This window comes from Polyergus mexicanus, unplaced genomic scaffold (assembly GCF_030449975.1).
Source record: "Polyergus mexicanus isolate NDT 795.1 unplaced genomic scaffold, iyPolMexi1.0 SCAF_14, whole genome shotgun sequence".
NCBI lineage: Eukaryota > Metazoa > Arthropoda > Insecta > Hymenoptera > Formicidae > Polyergus > Polyergus mexicanus.
In genome coordinates, this window is record NW_027223334.1 from 2875139 (window position 1) to 2900766 (window position 25628).

The 25628-nt window shown below is 44.7% G+C and overlaps 1 protein-coding gene and 1 pseudogene across 1 annotated transcript in view; one reads left to right on the forward strand and one right to left on the reverse strand.

The window, feature by feature from the left end:
- Window positions 1–1898: 1898 nt before the first annotated feature.
- The window catches only part of LOC138939176 (uncharacterized), a 97719-nt gene continuing 73989 nt past the window's right edge, over window positions 1899–25628 (forward strand). Inside the window, exon 1 of the mRNA XM_070306772.1 lies at window positions 1899–2037. The gene's annotated coding sequence lies outside the window, so the exon portion shown is untranslated. The remainder of the gene's footprint in view (window positions 2038–25628) is intronic.
- On the reverse strand, window positions 14619–17758 carry LOC138939486 (uncharacterized; annotated as a pseudogene).

The window sequence follows — 25628 nt, forward strand, 5'->3', positions numbered from 1 at the left end:
TCCCATAATTTCGATAGTGGTTGAGCCCAGTGTTTTTATCGGTTCGCGATCCCTTTTAATTGGAGTGTGTCTTTATTATTTATATGGACGTTCTTTAATATTTCCAGTTTTATTAAATTCACAGAAGATCCCGAGTCTACCATGAAGAAACAGTACCCTTTAAATTTTTCAGAAGTAATTGCTACTTTAGGTTGGTACGTTTCTTGGCCTAGATTCGCTATCCCTATACTAACTTCTTTACTTTCAGAGTTGTTAGTTGGTTCGACGGCCGGCGCTGGGTCGTTATAAATTTTTAATGAATTTTTTGAAGAGAACGAGCCCTGATTCTCACTTCTTATGTTCAGGTCTGGCTCGTCGAGGACTTTGATTGTATCGTAATGGAGCGCGCGATTGCTTGGGCCGGTTCCCTGGTCGCGCTTACCGTCGGGCGGCCCTCCGCGTTTCCCGATGGTTGAACTGCGTTTCTGAATGCCAATTTCCGACATTCGGAAACCCTATGCCCCGGGGCCTTGCAATAGTTACATACGGTTGGTGAATTTAGTCCGGGTTGTCCGAGTATTAAAGGTCTAATCCAAGGTCGCGGGACGTAATTATTATTGGGGTTCTTTAATATAGATTTAGGCTGTTCTGCATCTGGAGGCCTTTGGTTGCCTAAATCTGAGCGCATTAGTGGGAATTGTCGCGGCGGATTTTGTCGTTCGCGTTGTGTTTCGACTTCCAGATTTTTTGAAATTTTAACGGCCCATTCGATGGCCTCGTCTAGTGTGGCAATATTTTGATATTCCATACGCGTGATAACATTCGAGGGTAAGCCGTTTATAAACGCTTCGAGAACTTCCTCCTCGACCTCGTCATGGAACCCGCGATGGTTCTTCCCCTGGCGCCTATTTCCATCTAATATCGCGGTTCTTAAATCTTTGATTCTCCCCGCGTATTTTACAATGGTCTCGTTGGGCGATTTATAAGCGTTGGCTAGTTCTCCGCGATACTGCGCAACCGACTTGTTTGGGGCAAAGATAGTTTTTAGTTTGTCTAGAAGATCTACGACGCGCATGTATATATTTCCCTCAACTACTTGATACGCGTCGCCTTCATTTCTGACACTGTTTCCTCTTTAAAAATTCTCATTATTCCTTCTATCCTCCTTTCCATTTCCTATACGCGTCGCCTTCAATTTTATTCATTATGAACTGTACAAGTTGTGGTTCTTGTACGGGAGGCAATAAATCTCGGGCGCGCTCGCATGCGCGAGCAAATTGGAAAATGGAGATTCTATACCCATTAAATGAGGGAATATTCGCTACCACGTCTTTTATTTTTAAGGCTGGCATTATTACGGGTGGTGCCTCTTCATGTATTACTTGGTCGATGCATGATCGATGCATGGTCGATGCAATGTCTGAATACGGTGGTGGAGATTGCTCGACCGTGATCGGAATTAATTTGTAAATGCAGTTATTTACTTCAGGTATCTGCTCGGATACAGAATTATTTCGAGTATTGGTTGATTCGAACAAATTATTTGCGAGCGCCCGATGGTATTGTGCTACTAATCGTCTGAGCTGATTTTTTCGACCGGCACGGCGTGTCCCTGGCATATTCAATTGACAAGCATTTTGATATCCGCCTCTTCGTTCAACTCTAAATGTGCGGGGTCGTTTCACCAAGAAGAGAGAACGAAAAGCGAGAGTGTGCGGGTTGGCCTCACTAGCTCTCCTACGTCTATCGAATGCACAGAAAATCAAAAGCAACAATGAGCGGTTTGTCCGCCCGTCGCTTCCGATTAACTCAGATTAAGCACACGTCGAAGGACAAGCAGGCGCACTCGGAATAACTGAATGGATTTAAAGAACACGAAGGTCATTAATTAATTCTTTCTGCACTGCGTGTTTCGGCACTGCAAATTTAGTAAGCTACACACTGGTGTCTACGCTACGTTCGCTACCTTCAATGTGCGGGGTCGCCTCACTAAAGAGAGAGCTCCGGTTATAACGACGAGCGGAGTGGACCAGCTCGGAGCCGTTATCGCAGAACCAGGTATAAAGCACAAAATTCTTCAATAACAGTGAGCGGGGTGCTTGTAATTAACCGCTCAGAACTGTCACTTCCGAATATCACTATATGCCGATATACCTCAAAATTAAAAGCACGTGCAGTTAGAAAAAGTTATTAAATTCACACGTAAAATGAAATATCAGAGTCTAAATAACACGTTAATTAACGGTTGTATAAAATTAGAACAGCACTGTAATTCGCGAATGTCCGAAAAAATTTTCCCGAGACTCAATTCAAGCGTTATATCGCGCACAATTCACTTCCTGAAATAAAATATGATTATTGAAAATGACAAGTTAGCTTTTGCTATCCCACCGCTGCCACCAAATTTTAATATGTCACGTACAGTATTCGAAATTAATAAAAAAAATTAAAACGAATATTCGGATGAGAAAGTCAAATCTCTACCGTCAAACAATTCGTATAGACGTGACTATATTAATCAATTTTTAATTCAGAGAAAATTAAATTATATTTAATTTATAATCTTGATATTAATTATTTATTAAAATAATTTCTTTTCGGTCACCCTGCATTCACCGGGTCTACCGGGGACCAGGAGACTGATAACTTGTCAGTAATAATGTAAAAATTGTATCGTATCTTACCATTAAAAGGTTATAGAAAAATGATTAATATGCTGGATTCTCCTTGATGACCATCCTCCAAAAATAGTATTAACGTGCTTAATATAGTAGAGTGGTAATATGAAGTAGAATAAAGTGACACTAATGATTTAGCAACAATTAAATGATTTTTTATTATTACAGGTCGTTAGACTAACGCCTGATATACTTGTAGTACAATGTAAAAGTCAGTAAGACTATGCAAGAGGTTGACGACGCGAAACGCCGGATTACTATACGCTTGATTCGGAGTTCGAAGTGAGACGTGTTAACAGGTTGACGATTCGAATAGTAAAGCAATATAAAAGTCTTTAAGACTATACAAGAGTTTGACGACGCGAAACGCCGGATTACTAGACGCTTGTGGAGCTCGAAATAGTAAAGCGTGTTAGCTGTTAGACTTCCCGAATAGTAGTACGTGTTAACCGTTTGAAGTCTCGAATAGTAATACGTGTTAACCGTTTGAAGTCTCGAATAGTAATGATGGACGTCGAGCTCGCACTGAGCTCCTCCGGTCTTCAGGTGCTGGTGGGGAGCTACTGCATTCCAACTTATTTGTCTGGCTTAATCTTTTCGAGCGGGCGAATAAGAATATTGATCGACGGCTAATTCGCATTCCATGCACAGTCTATGACTCTTATAAAACTCTTAAAATATTACATGAATGAAATATTATTTCTTATTCCTAATTCCTTACCGTTATTTATATTATTAATACACGACGCAGTGTTATAAAATATGCGCTTGCAGTATACAACTCTTAAAAATAATATAAATATAAAAATTCTTAAAGTTAATACAAATGTGTATAAGGAGTATCAAAATTTGCAATACTAAGGCATATGTGAGCTCTTATTAAAGCCTTTTACCGTCTATCCCGTCTCACAATATGTACATACGGGATACGCATTCGTATTCTTACAATGAAATATAAAATCATTATTTTCCTTTTTACAATTCTTATTTCCTATTTCTTGATATAAAATCTTATGTTATTTAGAGCTAATATGTGCGTGTATAATGTTGGAGTTACAATAATTAAAGTTTTTTATGTTTAGTGTGTTATGGCATATATATGAACTGTCTTTCATACAAATGTATATCTATATATATATGAACTGTCTTCCATACAAATGTATTTCTATATATATATTTTTGGCTAATGAATTTTAAGAAATGATTTTTGGCAGAATTATTGTGCAAGATCTCCAGATTCTATGTATACAGAGTTTAGGCTTATGTATACGTTTTAAAATAATATATATATATATATATATATATATAGCGCCTTTAATTTATGTGTTAGAATTTCAGCATTTCTTAAAATGCTCGTATAGAATTTTGAACTATCTTAGACATAAAATTCCAATAGTGATGCTACGTAAATGTCTAATTAATATACGTACGTGCGTACATTCCTAATATTTTATTTTAATACACAGATATAAGCGACGAAAGTTTGGTGTCGTCAAAGTAGCCATTATATATATATATATAATGGCTAGAGACATATATAATGGCAAAGACAGAATTGAGATTTTAAAGACGGCTTCTTATTCTAGAGACCTATCTCTACTGTTTCGTACAATTTTGGATATACCGGGTGTTCAACTAGTATAGATATAAAATTTATTATACTGTTCTCTTATGGGGTGCACGGGTTTTTATCTTATGCAGATATGCTTATGTGATGTGTATGTGGTTTATACGTGTAAAATTTATATACACGGTGGTCGTAAAATATCAGTAATAATTTATAATATAAAATTCTTAATATTACTGTGTGCATATATAAATGTATGGTTATTATTGTGTCACCCGCTTGCGCTTGAGCGTTGGTTATATACTGGGTGACTCGCAAATACGGATACTGTCTTTAATATTACTTTCTCTATATGAACGAACAATTTTCTTTGGATTTTATTTTTTTCACCTCCTATGGGTGCATTAATAATAAGTTTAATGTTTATTGAAAAATTAGACGTGCGGCTAGGACGTCACAATACTATCAGGGAGTACTTCGCTATGGGTCGACACTCGAACGTCGATTGCTTCTATTTGTGCCAAACGTACGCTAAAATACCGAAGCATTTGATTCGAGATAACGCGAATCTGTTGATTCTCTTTAAATAGGACGGCACTAATTTGCGTCACGCGTACAACAATCACGTGAACACGGATATGTCGTACGAGAATTTTCACGCGCTATGTCGCGCGTGTTGGCGATACAGATATAGTTTCTTAGTGATCGACAAAGATAGCGCGCTTCGCGCGGGCAGATACAGATGAGGGTTTAACGACTTCGCTGTACCGTAGAGCGATCAATCGTCGCGGATACGTTGAACGCTCCGATCGCTCCCCCCCCCCTCGCGAGCGAGAAGAATCGATTCGTTAGTCGCAATGGTCTCGACGGATATCGGTGAACGTGAGAAGACGGCGAAAGAGATCGCTAAGACGCGCGCGTCGATTCGTAAAAAACACAAAGCGTTGAAGACCGGCAAAATGGAAACGAGATCGCGATAGAGAGCCGTTTCAAGCCGATCGTCGAACCGCTGCGGCGCATCGCTGAACGCGCCGAGAGAGACGAGATCAAACGCGAGACGATAAAGCGAGACGCGATCGATGCCTCGCCCGCGACGACGAGCGTCGAGGAAAAATGGAAGGAGGAAGCGCTGACTCCCGTTTGGAAAAAACCTAAGGCGAAACGAATACGAGCGCGACGACGATTGGATGCCGTCTCTACTCCGTTAAACGAGTATCCCGTCGAGAGAGATTCATTCACGCGAGACGAAACCGAGGAGGAAGCGTTCGAATCCGAGAATCGCAGATTCTTCTCGCGTTGTCCTTCTCGCGCTCCATACGAGTTCCTTCTCGCGCCGCTACGCGGACACCATATCCTGCGTTCTCTCTTTCTCACACGCTATATGAATTCTCTATCGTGTCGCTACGCAAACGTCGTATCTCGCGTTAACCTTTTTTCGCGTTGCTCGATATAAAATGCTTCCGAGCGCATAATAAAGAGATCGTGAAAGTTCCGATCTGTCCTATTCGCGACGATTCTTGATGCAGATTTGGCAAACTACTCCAGCTCACGATTTGCGAATAAATCTTGAGCTAGAATGGAAAGTTATTATAAATAATCTCATATCACTTTCCATTTTCGCTACAGATTTATTCTTAAATCGTGAGCTAGAGTGCTTGTCGAATCTGTATCAAGAATCGTCGCGAATAGGAGAGATTGGAGGTTTCCACGATTTTTTATGATGTAAAAATACTCGAAAAATCTTTTCTTCGATTTCGAAACCTCTGTGTTAGAAAATTTGGGTTAAAAACGTGTGTTTCGGTCCTTCTCGAACCATTTTCGGCGTGATAATTCGTAGAATGTTAACCGATGTTTTCTCACTCCGACGTTTTAAATTGAAATATACCTTATAGATATACAATTCGAATGCGCCGGACCTCTGTACCGTCCGGTCAGATGACAGTGATCGCGCACGCGAGCGTCTTTCGATTCGAACGGTCTCTCGCATATGTTGCAGTGCGTCGCGCCTATGAATCTCTCCCACTCGTTCGGTGTAAGATCCATCATAGGAGCATCGATATCGAGAATAGTCTTCGCGCGAAGCGCTAGATCGTGCAGTTCTTTAACGAACCACGATACGCAATCCTCGCCGCGATAAGCTCTGTAAGTCGAGCTAACGCCGTCGAGCGCGCATCGCGCGTAATATCCGGCGCTATAGACTTTGTGATGCTGAACGATAGATGTGTTCGACGTTCTCCTCTCCTCTTTCTTCTTCAGCGCGCATTCGAGATCGGCGTACACCACGAATGGAAGTCGCTCCTTTCTACTATAGTTGCGAAACTCTAACCATTTGTCGTCTTTGGTAGGAAGGACTATAGCACACTCGTTCATCCTTCCGCAGTCCACGCTGTGAGCCGATAACTTATCGCTCGTTCGAAAATAATGCATGCATCTGCGACATAACGCACATTTTTAAATCGCGTACATTATCGACATCGCGCGACGATTCTTTTAATTCGTACTCACCGATCGCATATATGCGATTTATTTCGCCTACCGCTCAGTTGCGAGCCGACGAGTCGCGACAGATTCTTGATCCACACGAAATGTTATCTCGTTGCGTCGTATCGTCAAGATACAGTAGATTAACGTGTCTGTCCTCGAGACGCTCGTCGCACCGTCGCGCCCACGCGCGATACGCGTCCTCCGTCGCGACGTCCCGCGCGCTATCGAGAAGATCGCGCGCCTCCATCGTTTCTCAATTTGTCACTCGTCGTTTAACGAACGCCAAGATTTTTTACAGATAAACCACGTCTCTTCCTCGTCATAATTCTCGATGTAGAACAAAGCTCTCGTCGCGCAGCTGTCGCACCAATTATTCGACACGTCGAAAACCTCGTCGACGAGATCGCAAGCGGGCACTATCTCGCTATACACCGTTTTTGTCACGTGCGTCGATACGCTTCTCACGAAACTTGAGCTACGCGCGCAATACGCGCAATATCTTTCGTCCTCTTCGAAATAATTTCCGTTCTCGAATCGGCAACCGAACTTAAAAAAGCGATGTACGACGTGATTCACCTCCCACGAAAATTTCGGAACTCCGTATCGCCGTTTCCAATTGCGATAAAGCAAATAGCCGTTGGCTCCGACATTCGCAAAGAGCTCGTCGAATCGCGTTTCACTCACCTCTCGCACGAACTCTTCCGCGAAGCCGATCTTTTCTCTACAGTACAAACGGTCCTCTATGTAACGTTCGCGCAGTTCCTTCTTCAAACAATTCAGTGTCTCCAAATTCCGTATATCCTCGATACTTCCGATTCGAACATTCACCGCTCTTCCGGCTAATCTCGTTAAAGCGCTTGGCGCGCGCTTCATCGCGTCGCGAAATATTCTCGAACGTACTAATACCTCGAGACCACCGCGGCGTCCTTTTATAACGGGGAAAAATAGCGAAGACGCGCCCCGATTAACCGAGCCGGATACTCGCTCTCGGACGCGTCTCGCCACCGGACGCGCGACGTCGCCGGAAAACGGAAAAAAACTCGCCCCGAAACGCGATAAGCGCACTTGTATCGCCGCTAACGCGCGCCGCGAAAAGAGGAAAGCGATAAAAAACGCTCCTCTCTCCGTTCGACCGCCCTCCGACGATTCTCCGTCTTCCTCGACGCTGGATACCCGGCGTCCGCGGATCGCGCGTTAGAAGCCGCGCGCGCCTCCGAAGAATCGCGATAGCGGATCGCGCGCTGGAAGCGGCGCGAATCTCTAAAGAACGAGTCGTGTCAAGGTCGAGTCGGGGAAGAACCGCGACATCCGATCGACCCAAGCGCCATCTCCCGGGCGATCTCGTCGACTCGTACCCGCTCCCCCGTGACGTCACGCGCCCCCCGACCCCCCTCTCCTTTCGCCCCGCTTTTCCCCCGGCTGCGCTTCCGTACGTACCCCCCCTGTTCCCACCCCGGCCCCCACAATTCACCTCGATCGTCGCTCTATCTCTTTCTAGGCATATCTCTGTTTTTTTCTCTTTCACGGACTTCTCTCTCGCACTCATGGAAATAAGGGCCTTGAAACCCACCTATATATCCTACTGTGGACAATTATCTAAAGTCTTTTAGCTATGTATAATATATTATTATAATATGTAAACCACTATCGAGCGGCTATTGAACGGCTATTGAACGGCTATCGAACGGCTATTGAACGGCTATCGAACGGCTTTGAACGGCTGTCGAACGGCTATGAACGACTTTGAATGGCTATTGAACGGCTATCGAACGGCTTTTGAACGACAAAACAATTATTATAAATATTTTATGTCTATAGACATGTAACATCTGTAGCCTGATAAAACGGCTGACGCCGCTATCTAACGTCACGTACTGAAATTTAATACTTGCGTACTGGGATAAGAAAGGAAAAGGGAAGAATAAAAGAGAATAAAAATATATTTTAACAATAGTTTATTCTAAATAATGTTTGGGTGAATCCTTATGATGATTCGTCCACCAATTGCATTGCATTGCATTGCATTGCATTGCATTACATTACAAAAGCATACGGTAATGTCCCCACGTAGCGTGTCGGTCGAATCAGGTACGATGTATGATTGTGTACACTTCGTGCAATTTTGATCTTATGCAAGACTGCTGTAGAGTCATTTCGATTTCATCGCGCAGACATCGCGTGTAATCGTCGAACGTTATCGTTCTCGCTACGACGTTACGCTTGAGCCTTTAACCTTTTTTGTATCCTTTTTGCTATTTACTCGCAACGCGTACATTTTTGCTCTAAGCCCGACAAATTCAGTCATGATCGCACCGTTACTCTCGTCCTTTATCAAGCCCGGCACTTTCTTGTTCTCGAGCGGTATACCGTACGCGTTGTTAGCCGGATAATCGCTCGTGTCGAATCTAGCGATATCGCGTTTCATATTCTCGTACACATCCTCGCACTCGGTGTGATAAATTAAACTGTCTGTATCGGTGTACATGACTTTACATTTCTCTCGATATAACGGTACCACGCATTCGTGATGAAATTCGTACAAACACGTTTTAGAAACGTCGAGGATGCACATACCGACGTAGATCGGTTTATTGAATTTTACATAGAGTTTGCGCTGTCGTAACCCGACCAATTTCTTAATATATTAAAGAATAAAACAATAAAGTAAAATTAGAAAAGAGATCAAGGAAAGATAATTAAGAAAGAGCAAAGTAATAAAAGGATATTAATAAAATAAAAGTAAAATACGTGACTAAAGAGAAGGAAGTCACGGTCAAGTTCGTGGAAGCTGAGTAAGCAGCTGACGAGACAGACTGACAAGCGGAGCACGAGACATGCTCCGGTCAGGGACACCACACTCCTCCCCAATCAACGATCTAATTAATTAAGAGATATAATAAGCGCGAGATGCACCTCGAGAGAGAGAAAAGAGAGACGACTCGCGAGAGACGACTCGCAGACTACTCGCTCGCTCAATATTATCGAAGTACCGTACGTATCGCGTCCGACTATTATAATCGCGAATAAGTGAAAGTGTATTAAATCTTGCAAAATATACTAAATTATACCTAACGTCCGGGAGTGTCTTATTTCGAGCGTGGATCCTAATCCTTTGGGCGTACAAATCCCAAAAGACCTCTTCTTTAGCGGCTAGAGGCACAACAGCGCAATTCGACAGCGACCAAATTTTCCGAAAAGACGCTCCTGCTATGAAAATTTGGTTTCGCGATCATCGCCTCCGCGCCGTATCGTCTGTCCCACTTTGTTAATAATTTTACATCGACATAATTGAGCATGTGTTCTATAGTTTTACTGTTGAGGTTTTACCAGCAGTGAAGAGTACACAATTATTAGTTTTAATGAAATATACGTTTACTATATTTTAATACAAATGTTCTAATGTTGTAATATTCGAAAAGAAATATTAGAAAGACTTGGACTCGTTACAAAATATGAAAAGGATCGCTCTGTTATTACAAGACTGACTGCGCACACACGTCTGTTCTATTTCGTACAATCATGACCCATATATATTTTGATTTGTGCCCTCTATTGTTGGTTGAGATAATACTGCTTATATTCGCGCTTTAATTCAAATTGAGATTACCTCATCCAACATTTACCGAATACCGCGTTGTTCATCAATTTGTACAAATTTTTCTCGAAATCGTTTGTCGCGCGCGTTCTAAACCGGGTGTTGAGTTCGATGTAATCGAGGAGCCATGCGGATTGAGCGAATTGCAATACGCGATGTATCTTTGCGATGCGAAGACCATGACGCGTGCACTGCTGCAGATTGCGATAGTGTATGACGTAACGCTTCTTATCGCACAGAATCGCGAGAAGCTTGTCCTGCCGCTTGCCGGGAGGCTTATCACGCGTCGGACAGAACGGTAGGTCAGCGTGCGAGTCGTGAAGATGTTGCAGATACTCCAGATCGACCTCGAGAATATAACCTGTGGGTGAATCGTCAAAGTCAGAGATGTCGTCGACCCATCGAAAATTGGCATAGGGCAACGGCTGACACATTACCCAACCGTACGAGTTGTTTACATCGAAATATATCATATACGACGATGGTTTCGATGGGTCGTAAGACGGCATGTACTTGTTATTGGTTCGCGCGTATCTGCCGGAACATTAGCTCAGGCCACCGCGTATTCCCTGTTCGATAAACATAACCATATCGATATCAGTAAGTAATTCGAACGTAATATTCGTATGTTTTACCATGGCGTCCCACGTGTATCCGGGAGAGTATAGTAATACGCGAGATCGAGCCCGTAACTCTCGATACATTTGTCGCAAAAATTTTCAAAAACATCGGCCATTAACAAGACATCCGTTTTTAAATACAAGTCGCTATATTTGCTTAGCGTCCGAACGGAAAACCGCTTTCAGACGTTTTCAGCGTGCGCGTAATCGCTCTCGGATACAGTGTCGCCGGTCAAGAAACTGTAAAATGATTCGCACAGTAGTAAACACGTATCGTGCAACTTATCGACACAGACAATGTATTTGTATGGAAAGACGCCTTTTCGCGTCAATAACTTGAACTCTTCAATCCATAAATTTTGAAATTTTGATTTTAAAATTTGGAGTTTATCATTATTTAGAAACGATGTCAATTTTTTTCGAGATTAGTACTGAGAAATTTGTACGATTTGATGAACCGTAACTTTATATTGCTTCGCCAATCTGATCTTTCGGCGGTATCTTTAACGTGTTTTGTGAATGAAATATAATTTTCTCACGTTATCGATAGTACGTCAATCGAGCCTTTGAACGCGGTAGCTGTTTCCTCGATGATAAAATGTGAATCGTAACCGGATAAATTGTGAAATATTATTGGAATGCAAAAAGAGTCTTTATAATTTAAATTGCAGATTAAATGCGCAGGACCTCGATACCGCCCGGTAAGATGGCAATGATCGCGTACGCGCGTGTCTTTTTGCGCGAACGGTTTTTTGCAAATATGACAGTGTGTCGCGATATGAAAATTTTCCCGCTCATCTTGCGTTAAATTTACCATGGGCACATTCGTGGTTAAAATAGTTTTTACGCGTTGTGCTAAGTTTTTTAACTTTTCAACGAATCATGAAACGCAATCGGTACTGCGACGAGAATGATACGCGGCTAACGATTCGTCGTACGAACACTACATAATAAGTTATGCTAAATACTTGATGATGTTAAAACGTGTACGTAGACGACATCGGATCACTGTCAATCTTCCTCAGCACGCACTCCAAATCGGCGTATGATAGCCGCTTCTTTCTGTTGTAGTTTACAAACGCGAGCCAATTGTCTTTATCGCTAATCGGTAATCGGATGGCACACTCGTTTATTTTTCAGCAGTTTACAGTGTGCGACTGCAACTTGTCGTCCGATCCATAATAGTGTAAACATCTGTAAAAAGAATAGAAATAATTAATTTTTCTTTCGTATATTTTATATGTTGCATTTTTATTAAATATACGTACCGATCGCAGATATGTTGTCTTCGTTTGCAACAATTCAATTGTAAGCTCACGAGCCGAGATAAATTCTTGATCTACGCAAAATGTCCGACGTCTTGCGAATTTTGCACGTACAGCAAGTTGACGTGTCTATCCTTCTTTTGCGCCGAAAGACGTAGCGGGACAATGTTATTCTCATTCTGGATGCAATATACATTTATCGAAATGTTGTTATGAAATTCAAATTTTTTTATCTGATTATCAGTCGCTGGAAACTCAATGTCCTGGAGATTCAGCACTGTCGTGTAATGCGGGTACGAAGATTCCCGATCCGCGTTTCTTTCGGCTAGATACAAAGCAGCGACCACCGTCCATGCGAAACATGCATTGTCTTTTAATTGCACGTTTATCACCGCTCTTTTCATAATTATTTCTCGCGGTAATTTAATATGGCACCCCGCGCGCATTAGATTATATTTATTTATATTTACAGTTAAATCGAGGATTCGCGACAAAGCCCACCCGCTGTCGTGTTCTTCAAATTTTTCTAGCGAGGCAAGCGTGGGCTCGACGATGCGTCGCTCGTACCACTCGTGTAGATCAGACGTGCGAAAGAGTTCATAGTTTTTGGTATTGATAATCTTATTTGCGCTCTTATCACCCGACATGAAATTACCGTTGAACACAATTCACTTTCACGTTAAAGTCTCTTTCAATAACTTTTGCACGTGTTCGAGCACGATGTCTTTAGCGTCCTCGAGAAATTATCGCGGCTCGATATAGTCTGCGTTAATCACCGCACCGGTCAATATACGGTTTTTGAACGCAGTATCGATCTCTCGCCAAACGAGTCTTTCCGCGTTATTGCCACCTCTGTAATCACCACCGCTGTGTATAAACCGTCTCTCTAATCGAGTCTTCGTACCCTCGAGTCGCGCGATTCTGGCCACCAAAGATTATCGAACTCCGATCGAAAGTCGCGGACGCTTGACACGACTGCGTTCTTCGAGCTGTTTGATAAATTCCTCGCATCGCTGCGCCCACGTGAAATACTCGCCCAAGGTAGCAACATGATGTGATAGCTCCAACAGGTTGCGTTCGGTTTGCTCGGTGTTTTCTATTTTTTTTACTATTTTTTGTTCTTATTATTTTTTCATATTTTTATGACAATGTTTTTTTTTTATTACTATGTGCAAATTGGGCACATATTGCATGGAAAAATCTGATACATCGGAAGTCTGCAATTGGAGCAGAACCGGTCATTTATCGTGTCATATATCTCAATCACATGCTTTCGAACAATATACATGCATCCAAAATCAGTGTCTGATATAGCAATCATACACGAAGCACATACGGCAAAAGCACCACCCGTGGAATAATAAAAGTATATAGCGCAACACTTTGTACATCCGTTTAGCGCAATAATTTGCGAATGAGACATTATCTTGTCACCACGTTCCGTAAGGTCTTCGCTTAGATCGCTCTTGTAATCTCTGTCATCCGACAATGCGTGATCTTCGTCGGACGACTCATCTAATACTGCTTTGAAATTATTATCTATTTCCATTTTGTTGATTATCACGACAAAATCTTCCTCTATACCGAACACTTGGCACACAAACAAAATTACGAGTACTCGCTGTACCTCTTTTAACCGATATACGGACCGCAAGTTTTCAAATCGCATACTGAGTTTTTGACACCCTTCGTTCTTCATTATATATTTTTAATCTATCGCGTTATGGTGTCGCGAAACGTCTCGACAAGCGACCCCGATAAACGGCTCTTCCTGGAAAAAAATGAAGAGACCACCGCGACGGTTCTATTTTGTTTATATTATTTATAAATTTGAGCAGCCGGACATCGGCGCTCGCTTTATATTTCAGACATCGACACCCACCTTTGTAAATACACCGATAAACATGTCCCGACGCGAAATCTAACAGTCGGACATCGGCGCTCGCCTTATCATTTTTAATTCAGTAGTGCCGCACGTGCAATAGTGCGAGACGCTATTTGTTTATAAGGCTTATAAATTCAAGCATCCGTGTCAATCGGTGGCTAACTTGCATCACCATGTACAGTCTATATTTCCTGTTCTTAAAATTAATAATTATATTAATATTAATATAAAATCCTATCAACGCTCAGACATCGATAAATATGTCCCGACGCGAATTCTAGCAGTCGGACATCTGCGCTCGCATTATCATTTTTAAATTCAGTAATGTCGCACGTGCAAAAGAGTGAGATTTGTTTATAATGTTTACAAATTCGAGCATCCGTATCACTTGGCACCCGCCTTTGTAATACACCGCGCTGATTATGCTCCCGCGATGAGCATTCTCCGCCCGCCTGACGTCATTCCCCCTCTCCACCGAAATTTCCCTCCGCCTGCGTGAGGTCATTCCCCCTTGCCTCCAAAATTCCCCCGTCCCTCACTTCCCCTCAGAGGACCTGAGTTAGAACTTGCATATTAATACTACTTTTTCTATATCTTATCTGGTTAACATCTAACCATTTAATAGTCGTGTTTCGATCATTTTCATGTAAAGGAATACTTAACAATGTATCAGCAGCTTCGAGAGCACTACATTCTGTATTATTTATAAATCATAAAGCAATATTCCATAGATAACTTTCTGATGATTTATTTTTATTATTCTTACTATCAAGAATAGTATCAGACAACTCACTTTTTCCTGCTTTATTCATATATTTAATAATGTACTAGCAACGATGATTTTTCACCAATAAATTGTATATCCATATTACCTTCCCATGCAAAAAGAACAGGATTATAATCATTTATATTAACTTTATCATAAAGCCTACTTTTATGTTTCAATTGTTTTCTGCCTGCTATCGAAGTTGCCAGATCTCTCATATTTAAAGTTTCAGTAACGGGACGAGAAGATCCAAAACGATACCGACGAATAACTTTACGTCCTTCTTTTTTAGAGCGAAGACAATGATCGTTATGTCGCTGATGCGTATTAATACGCCTGTACGATAATGGCGAAATATTTTGATCCGGCATTTTGCAACTTATATGTTGTAAAATAAATTTAGAGATTTCATCAATAGTAGATTCACCGAAAATCGGTGCATTTTTAATCTATATTGATAAATGGAAATGTTATACATATACCTCTATTTTGATATTCTCGTCGCCAGAAATAATGCGTTACTTCTCCAATTGAATGATTCTTGGAGCTAATAAAATCAAGGATTGCCCAAAACTTATTATCGAGAAACCTGGATGTTGATGCAGGATCTCTAGCAACAAGTACGCTAACGCATAAGAAAGTATCATGCCATCCATTTATCTCGCAAATATATTCACCTAAACCACTCACTCGGACTTAATGTTAAAAACCATGTTGCAGGTCCACAATGCTGCGTCATACAATTTAAATCGCTTCTCGGTTTACGCTAATATTGCTCTGTATTTCGAAGTGTGGTAGATATTGTATTCAAATTAGATTCCAATAATTCTTTCGATACTGCTTTTAAATACTCTGCAGCCGTATAACAAACTCGCGAATTAGTTATGTTTATTTTATGATAAATTTCACGACTTAACTGATGAATATTTGCATCGTTCAATAAATAAAATAAATATTGTTGATTTAATCTGTACTGTCTAGATGTCAAACGACATTTAATAAATTCATGATTAAATAGTTTTACTTGTCTAGTCTCATGTTGTCCATTAATACCAAAAGGATATAAATCTGGAAAACACATTAAATCTAAATATTGTTCACGATTGTTTAAAAGCAAGTCCTGAATTTTTAACATTTGACATAAGGTTGACGCAGTTTTATTTGCTTTCTTTTCATATAAGGAATAGATAGTATATTGTTCATAATAGCCATCATTTACATCAGTAACTTAAGTTAACATTGCTTTCTGTTGACCCTCTAATGTTACTTCTATATCATTTTTGATTTCTTCTATCGGATCATTTAAAAATTCATTTTCCAATGGCTTGTCATCCAATGTCACTTCTGTATTATCTTCTGTATCTTTCATTTGAAATTCTGATTTTTTTTATTTCGCCAAACATAAATCATTGTGATTATTTGGCAATATAATATGAAAGTATAAAATATTGTTGTGTTTTAACGACGTTAAAGCGTCAAATACTTTTTTAACATCAACTATCTCTTCCCAAATAATCTTTGATTTTGTTGGGATATCTCTAACTAAAATTGTATATAATTCGTGATTATAATTTATTGGGCCAGTAGTAGAACATAATTTATTCAATGTCTCCTGTAACGGAAGTGGTAAATGAAATCTACCTTTATCTTTTTGTACCATTTGTCTTTGAGGCAGCTTTTTATTAATAACAGTTCCCATTTTGAGGACAGTTTGAATTGTTTTAGCTCTCTGTATAAGAACTTTTTCAAATGTGTTAAGAGATAATATTACTTCGGGCACATTATCTGTGAAGAAATTATTCAAGATACAATATGCAGGCATTAGGCCTTTACGAAATTTGCCAATAATTACATATGATGTAATAGCCCGAACAGGCTATATACTATTCTATTCTAGATATGCACTATTCTAGATATATATTATTTTATATGATGGCATTGCTCAACGTGTAACGCGAATACAGATCACGTTACGAGCGTTTACTAAACAAAGCGCTGACAACGCGAGCCACCCGCGAAGCCAGAGCGACCGCGCAATCATTTCGTTGCGAAATAAAAAAGAATAAAGAAATTGCAAAAGTGCAAGCAAAGAAGTCCTACTTAGAACTTCTTAATTTGCATCCGGTTATTACCAAAATCAAGCGACACGACACACAGCCTTGTCGCTAAACGACCCCCTACCGGGAAGACAAAGGGAGTTAATAAAAAGGCCCACCGCTAACGAACGGCGGGCAGTCTTTACCATTAATATTACGCGGACAGTCTTGATTACTAATTACCATAACACGCGCTACCTTTATTCTTAAACGCAGGTAAAATCGCGAGCAGTCGCGAGTGTCAAAGCGAGTGTCGATAATTATCGTAATATCGAATAGCCACGCAGTCGGCAGAAGAATATACGTAGAAGCAAGAAGCTAGTCTCGAGACCGAAACTCGATTCTAGACACGCGCACGTTGAGATATCCGCTATCGCAATACGTGACGCGAGTTAATGTGCGGGAACATTGTAAATAAGCCAAGTCACAAATAAAGCTGATATTTATCTATTTATTTAACGTGGAAAGTGTCTGAATTATTTAACTAAAGTACGCGTAGTTCTCGGGCGGAGCCCGAATTCCCAAATTCCCTCCGGCACACGATCCCAACTACCGTGCCTCCCCGGAGGCACAACAATATATTCCGCAATAATTTTTTGTTGTTGTACATGTGTCATTAAATATCTCCAAATTTGAATATTTATTTCTTTGAAAACTGTTGACTTTAGAAACATTTTTTTTTATAACACAATTTCTTACATAATACACAAACATACCGTGGTGTGTCTGCTGAACGTTTAATCAAAGCCTTAAACGCTTCACGATATTTAGAAATAATACCATCATCACTCAGAATTGTATCTGTCTGTTGATGTTTGTACATATCTGCTTTTTCTTGTGCAGAAGTTACAATTTCATTTAATATGTTTAAATCAGCATGAGTTAATGCCTTATCGAAATTTTCCATCTTTCGATAAAAATGTGTAAGTTGGTAAATTAAACATTTAATAATTCTTACTTTTGGAAAATGAGGCGATAATAATTGAACTGGAAGAAACATTCCTTTGCAAAATGTTAAATCAATCTGACAATTATGCGTATGGCCCAATTTCTCATTTGAAGTTTTCATAGTACATTCATGAATATTTTGTATCAACTTTGATACATTCCTTAAAGTACATGTATTTATAGTTTCGAGGAATTTCTGATAACGGCCAATTAAAAACGGATCGTTTATTTTACATGAAGTATTGCACAATCACGATTTTCTTGCTTGTACATTTATTAACGGTGATATATTTGTAACGACAGGGCCGTTACCATAAGCTGTGTATGTGTAAAATATATATCTATACATATACCCGACTCGCTTGCTTCACCCTGCTCTACCTATCCGGCTTGCACGACCACCGCTGACGCTATACACGTTATCTCTCTCGCGGTCCCCACGCGGAACCGACCTCACTACCGGACCGGCAACACATAGTGGAAGCACCGACCGGGTATATAAGCCCGGCCGGCCGAGACATTGGGATCAGATCTTGTCCCGACATCCAGCTCTTGACACCGACTTGACCAGTACCTATTACCTCTCGGGGCTAAGGTTTCTTTTAGCTCTGCTGGGTTTCACCGCTCTCTCTACCTTCGGGCTGGGGTTTTACTCAGCCCCGTCGGATTTCGCCGATTCCTGTTTCTACTCCTCGGGCTAAGGTTTTGCTTAGCCCTGTCGGGTTTCACTAGCTTCTACCACCAGCTTCTACCGCCGTGATTGTAAGCCTGCTAGTATTAAGACCCGTAAGTTGTAACTCCATTAGCTATAACGCGCCGTACTAAGCCTGATAGTCTTAAGACCTGTTAAGAATGAATTCGCTTGCTCGAAACGCGCTAGTAATAAGGTCTAGTAAGAATAACTTTGCTAGTTATAACTGCACCGTAGTAATAAGTCCGTTAGTCGTAAGCCCGTCCGTATTAAGTCCACTAGTTGTAGCCGCACCGAACACGCGCGTAAATAAAACCGATACTGCCGGCACGCCGCACCTGCCTGGTGCTTCACACCGTTCTGCGTTCCCACTTTGCGCCCCGCCATCCTGCTAGCAGCGACCCCGCTCAACGCACATCACCCGGCCCTGCATGCTGTATATATCTACCTTTCTCTAAATAAACTATCTTGTCATTTCAACCGGTGTTCTCGTAAGCTTGAGTCTCTTCTCCTCTCGAACCCGGACACCGACGAGCCGATCTGAGCGTCGAGCGAGGTGACCGCGTTACATGGCGCCCGATTAAGGATCTGCGCAGTAGAGACTCCAACTTGCGTGCACACCCCGATGAAAATCTCCTGGATATACGGTCTTTCGAAAGTCCAGCTCGTGACTCTTCTAGTCACCCACGGTCTCGATAGTACCGGTAACATTGACGCTCTGCGACACTGATTGCATTAATTCGTGACCCAAAATTCAGAGCTGTTCCTCGAACGAGACACCGATATGCCGACCGAGGGAGAAGCGATACCGGAACGATCCGAACCGACCCCTGACCGCGTCGAGCCGACCCTACTTGACCCCCCGGGATCTTAGATCGAATCTGTAAATAGGGCCTCTGCTTCGATGGCAAGGACCCGTTCGCATTCCTTGAAAGATTGGAAGAGTTGAGGCGATCCTACCGCTACGCCGACGAGTTACTTCTCCTAGGGCTACTAGAGATGTTGCGCGTAAATTCCTTGTTGTGGTATCGCAACAACTACGAGGATTGGGCCATCTGGGATGCTTTCTGCACCGCCTTCCGGCTGAAGTACCTCATCCGACTACCGAGACCAATTACGGCAAGACGCCCAGGCCCGAAAGCAAAGACCGGGGGAGTTCTTCGACCAGTACGCAACAGATCTACTAACCCTGATGAGGCACGCTGAGGGCTATATGCCACAGGAGAAGGCCCGCTTACTCTATAATAACTTGCACTCCAACTATCAGTTATACATTCGGTCGACAGAGGCCGCCAGCGTCGCAAAGCTAAGCGCCCGGGCTGCCAAACACGAGAAAATCCTCTGCTGACAGAAAGAAGAGCAACCGTCACTTTGAAGCCTGCCTAGCGCGCCGGTCGCCGCCGCCACCTACAGTAGGGAAGAATGCTGTTAGCGGTGTAAGCAACGAAGCCACACGCGCCTCGACTGCAAGAGACCACCGCGCAAATTCTGCTCTCGCTGTGGCAAAGACGGTGTCCTCACCCGAAACTGCCACCTACCAGCGGGAAACGGCACATGGGCCAGGGAACCAGCGGCCGCCGCCCGTCCCGACAGAACCTCATAAGGTTCACGCCTAGGCCGCACATGAAGATATAAATACTCCACCGCCACATATGGGCTCTACTAGACTCCGGCTCCGAACTCTCATTCGTAAGTCCGGCCACGGCAAAACGCACCCGGTACTGCGGCCTCCCCCAAGAAGGATAACCCAGCAGATCAACTTGGCCGACGGCACCACGGTTCCAATCACGCACACAGTGGACCTGCCAATCACCGTTCCCGACCGCACCGTGACCCATACATTTCAAGTCATGCCGAACCTTAGTGGGTCGGTCCTAATCGGCATCGATCTCTGGGCTAAACTCTGGTCGCCCTGTCCGCGCCGCCAACCGTCAAGACCAACGACCAGCCGGTAATAGAGGAAATTTCGGCCGGACTAACGCCATGCATCACAATCGAGAACCAGAGACTACAGGAGTTCCTCCACCGGAAGCTAGCGGCCTTCAAGGCCGTGCGCGGCCCGACCAATCGTATCAAACACTGGATACATCTGACAACCGACCAGCCGACCAAACAACGATACCGGCCACGTAACCCGGCCAAGCAGGCCGTAATCGACCGCGAAGTCTGCGAGATGGAGGAGGCAGGTGTAATCGAGCCGTCACAAAGCGCCTGGAGCTCCCCAGTGGTGCTCGTGAAGGAAAAAGATGACACCTACCGGTTTTGCATCGACTTTCGCAAAGCAAACGACGTAACGCAGAAGGACGTCTATCCTCTGCCGCACATCGCGGCCACGTTGGATAAGCTACGGGGGGCCAAGTACCTCAGCACACTGGACCTAAAGAGCGGATACTGGCAAGTCCCGCTGGCACCCGAGAGCCGACCTGTCACCACATTCACTGTACCAGGGAGAGGACTCAGGCAGTTCCGGACAATTCGAGCGTTTGGAAAGCATTCGGCCGCCGCCACGTTCCAACGCCTCCTGAACTTTATCCTGGTGCCAGAGTTAGAGCCAAACGTCCTCGTGTACCTGGACGACATCGTCGTGGCCAGCCCAACCTTTGAGAAGCACCTGGAGCACCTAGCAGAGGTCTTCCGATGCCTACGCGCTGTCAAGCTCCAACTCATCGCGGACAAGTGCCACTTTTGCCGGGATAACCTACAATACTTGGGCCACATCATCGACCGCCGCGGAATTCGCACCGACCCCGCCAAGGTGAGCGCCATCGCCAGTTGGCCAGCGCTCACCAGCCTCTGGCAAGTCCGCCAGTTTCTGGGCTTAGCATCGTGGACCGACGCTTTATCGCAGATTTCTCCGCCATGGCCGCACATCTGACGCACCTGACTCGCAAAAACGCCCGCTGGACCTGGACCGCCACCGAGAACGAGGCCTTCCAACGCCTAAAAAACGCCCTGACTTCCGCCCCGGTACTCGCGTGCCCTGATTTCAAACTGCCGTTCACCCTGCAGACCGACGCAACAGCTAGCCGAAGGGGAACGTGTCATCGCGTATGCCAGCCGGACGTTAAACCAAGCCGTGCGCAACTACAGCGCGACCGAACTGGAGTGCCTCGTCGTAGTCTGGGGGACCTGCCGGATGCGGAACTGCTTGGAAAGGTACCGGTTCGCCGTGCTCACCGACCATCAGTCCCTCCGATGGCTCCACGCCTGGAGGTTCCGTCCGGGCGACTTGCCCACTGGATGATCGAACTCCAACAACACGATTTCGAGATCAAGTACCGGCAAGGCACCCAGAATCAGATAGCCGATGCGCTCTCCCGCCAGCCCAAGGTCGCGACAACATGGTAAACCCCGCCGTGCCCATAGTATCGCCGAATCAGTCGGGACGTCCAGACCCGACTAGTCAACCGGCCTGATTATCAGATACGCAACGGGCTCCTGTACCGGCACATCCTCCACGACCTAGACTTTTGGGAGATGCCCGCCGACGCACAATGGAAGCAATGTGTCCCGACACCCGAACGCGCCGCCCTGCTCCGACGTTGTCACGATGATCCTACAGCCGGACACTTGGGGCCTGCCAAGACCATAGCTCGCATCGCCCAGCAGTATTACTGGCCAGGGATGCTTCGGGAGATCGCCGCTTCTGCACGACCTGCCTGGTCCACAAGGTGTTACAACAATGACCTGCCGGAGTTTTTCACACCACTCCGATCACCACACCATGGCAGCAGGTCTCCATCGATCTGGTGGGACCGTTGCCCCGCTCCAACCGCGGACACACATGGCTCCTCACGATGCAGGACCAGTTCACGAAGTGGCTCGAAGTCACTCTCCTACGAAAGGCCACCGCGACCAACATCACGAAAGCCTTCGTCGACCAGATCGTGTACCGCCACGAGTGCCCGCAGTGGGTAATATCAGACAACGGAACCCAACTGAAATCCAAGCTGGAGAAACTGCTGACCATCTACAGCATACGACATCGCACCTCGCCGCTATACACGCCGCAGTGCAACCCGGTTGAGCGGGCCAACTGGACTATTAAGACCATGTCGCCCAATATGTGGCCAAAACCGAAAGACGTGGGACGAGCACAACACCGCTTTCCAATACGCTTTTAATACCGCATGGAGCGAGGCCACGGGACACACTCCTGCCTACCTCAATCTCGGGAGAGAACTCGCCAGACCGCATCCTGAGGCGGCAACCAGGGAACGCCCCGGTGCCAGAAGTAACGCACCGGCACTTACGAGAGGCCTACGAGCTCGTAGGGATAAACTTGATCCGTGCCTTCCACCGCTAGGAGCGGCATTAAACCTGCGAAAGTGGAAGCCGAGAATCGGAGAGGTGGTATGGAAGAAGAACCACGTCCTGTCCGACAAGGCCGAAGCATTCAACGCCAAATTGATCCCAAAATTCGTAGGGCCCCTGGAGATGCGAAAGATAATCTCCTGTCATCGTCGACTTATGGGACAACCGCGGACGCTGGCACCGGCATGTCCACGTACAGGACCTAAAGGTACACCCGGACCAACTCGAACCCGCCGGCAACCCACCAGACAACCAATCCGACCAACCCTTGGCAACCTGAGGCCGTCCAACGTCTGCCACCAGCGGGAAAATCGCAATCATCCAGCGATTACCAACCGGGAGCACCGGCACGCGCGGAAACACCTACCATCCCCGGTAAAGTCGCGATTACTGATCCGAGCATCGGTACACGAGAAAACACGCCCCACGCCCGGTAAAGTCGCGGTTACCGATCGCGAGCGTCGGTAGGCGCCAAAACACCTACTATTTCCGGTAAAGTCGCGATTACCGATCGCGAGCGTCGGTACGCACGAAAACGCGTACAACACCCGGTAAAATCGCGATTACCGATCGCGAACGCCGATATAAAACCCGACCAAATCACGATTACCGAGCAGGGGCACTTAAAATTCGCAAGCCACTGCCGAAACCATGATCGGTCCGACAACGCATCGAGACAATTGTAAAAACCACGCATACTGCATGCCAAGCATTCCACGATAACATATAAAAGGCCGAACACCGGACGGCAAAAAAATTAATCAGTCAGCAGCAACCGAAATGCCAACTGACGTAGAGTGAAAACAGCTCGAAGAGCTGTTCGGACGATGGTCCGACGACGAGGCCGACGACCTCCCAACCGGTCCGGGACCAACGCCTGTTACGCCACCGCGAACGTCAGATCCACACCACCGGCCACCGCCCCGACTCGAAACCCGAATCCAGCGAGGCGACGCCGAGACCAGGAGGAAGATTCGCCTTCTGGCCACGCCGCCACCACCACTGCCTAGCCAACACTGCCGCGCGGATAGAGAGGCGCCGCGACGGCCCCGGATCACCCGACTCGCGCCAGCGGCTTGTGCCGCCGCCACACTTGCCTCGGCCCCCAGACTTCGCTCCCGACCGATCGCTCCGCCACCGCCAGCAACAGCACAGTCATTTCCGGCGATAGGATGGACCACCATCCGGCCAGCCCACGCCGTAGGACCACGTCCCCTGGAGCCGGTCAGCATTAAGATAGCCGGGGAAGATGCTGAAGGTACCGCACCACGCGGTGCACATCTCCAGGCGGTACCGGCAGTGGACCCGAGGGAAGGGTCAATGAACCCTTCGGTTTAACGCAGACGAGACCCTCCGGAGCAGCCGCCTACGACGGGCCGACCCACGGCCATCAGCAAAGAGGGGGGTGATGTAACGGCAGGGCCGTTACCACAGGCCGTGTACGTGTAAAGTATATATCTGTACATATACTAGACTCGATTGCTTCACTCTGCTCTACCTATCCCGTTTGCACGACCACCGCTCACGCTATACACATTATCTCTCTCGCGGTCCCCACGCGAAACCAACACCACTACCGGACCGGCAACACATAGTGGGGGCACCGACCGGGTATACAAGCCCGGTCGACCGAGACATTTGGACCAGATCCTGTCCCGACATCCAGCTCCTGATACCGACCTAACCAGTACCTATTACTTCTCGAGGCCAAAGTTTCTCTTGGCTCTGCCGAGTTTCGCCGGCTTCTACCACCAATCCGGGCTGAGGTTTCGCTCAACCCTATCGGGTTTCGTCGGTTTTCGTTGCCAAGGCAGGGCTCGATGTGACACTCGACCCTGCCCGCAATACCTAGCCACCTAACCTGAGCCTAGCTCGTAAGTGCATGTATATACGGCGTTGTAAATATTTGCCGAATCATAGGGATAGGTCCGCTAGTTATAACCGCGCCGTGATTATAAGCCTGCTAGTATTAAGACCCGTAAGTCGTAAGTCCACTAGCTATAACCGCGCCGTGATTATAAGCCTGCTAGTATTAAGACCCGTAAGTCGTAAGTCCACTAGCTATAACCGCGCCGTAGTACTAAGCCTGATAGTCTTAAGACCTGTTGAGAATAAATTTGCTAGCTCGAAACGTGCTAGTAATAAGGTCGAATAAGAATAACTCCGCTAGTTATAACCGCGCCGTAGTAATAAACCCGCTAGTCGTAAGCCCGTCCGTATTAACCGTTTGAGTGCTGAAGAATTTTCTTATATATACGCTAAAAATGCGGAATGAAATGCGTAGTAATTTTTTTTGGAAAACAATAAAAATAGTTATAATTAACACTAATTATTATAATAACAAGTAGTTTTGATCAACAAAAATATTTTTTATTCTTACTTATTACAAGAATGTTTTGCTGTACAAATTCCATGAATACCTTTTTTACATATAGCGCAAATTAAGTCAAAACGTTATCTATCTTTTTATATTGGCTCATTTTTTCTACCGTACCACAATCCACGGCTCTACTGCATTACTGCTTACCACTGTATTTTATTTTAATTCTTATATTATTAAAAACCACAATTGAGTGAAATGAATAACAACTGCACTTGATATGAATACAACTGATCTCAATAGATGCGAAAATTATACTAACCAACAGCAGCCCTACCGCATTCTCGGTACAAAACAAGAGAAGCGCTATCGCGCTCCTCCGCATTTTTGGCAAACGACAAGTGAAGCGCGATAGCGCTT